Source organism: Penaeus monodon, chromosome 24, assembly GCF_015228065.2.
Source record: "Penaeus monodon isolate SGIC_2016 chromosome 24, NSTDA_Pmon_1, whole genome shotgun sequence".
Lineage (NCBI taxonomy): Eukaryota > Metazoa > Arthropoda > Malacostraca > Decapoda > Penaeidae > Penaeus > Penaeus monodon.
This window is the reverse complement of record NC_051409.1, coordinates 5,370,975-5,371,204: the sequence shown is the minus strand read 5'-3', so window position 1 is coordinate 5,371,204 and position 230 is coordinate 5,370,975. Positions and strand designations below refer to the sequence as shown.

At 37.0% G+C, this 230-nt stretch overlaps 1 protein-coding gene across 1 annotated transcript in view; it reads right to left on the bottom strand.

The window, feature by feature from the left end:
* The window catches only part of LOC119588819, a gene marked incomplete at its 5' end in the record, with an annotated part of 9,023 nt that overhangs the window by 7,764 nt on the left and 1,029 nt on the right, over positions 1–230 (bottom strand). The gene's annotated exons all lie outside the window — the stretch shown is intronic.

The following is a 230-nucleotide window of genomic DNA, read 5'->3' as shown; positions in this document are numbered from 1 at the left end:
AAGAGAACAGATGAGCGATAACAATATAAATAAGAAAACGAAATTCGGACGAAACATTAAGGAAATATAATTAATTCCAATTTCGTTAAACTTTCTTTGAACAGGCATGAGATGACGAAGGAGGGAGGGAAAGAGAATAGGAGAGGAAAGAGAAAATTTGGAACCGAAAGAGAGATAGGAAGAGGGTCAATTAGAGGTCAGATTTTCGTAAACTCTGGAGGAGAGACTGA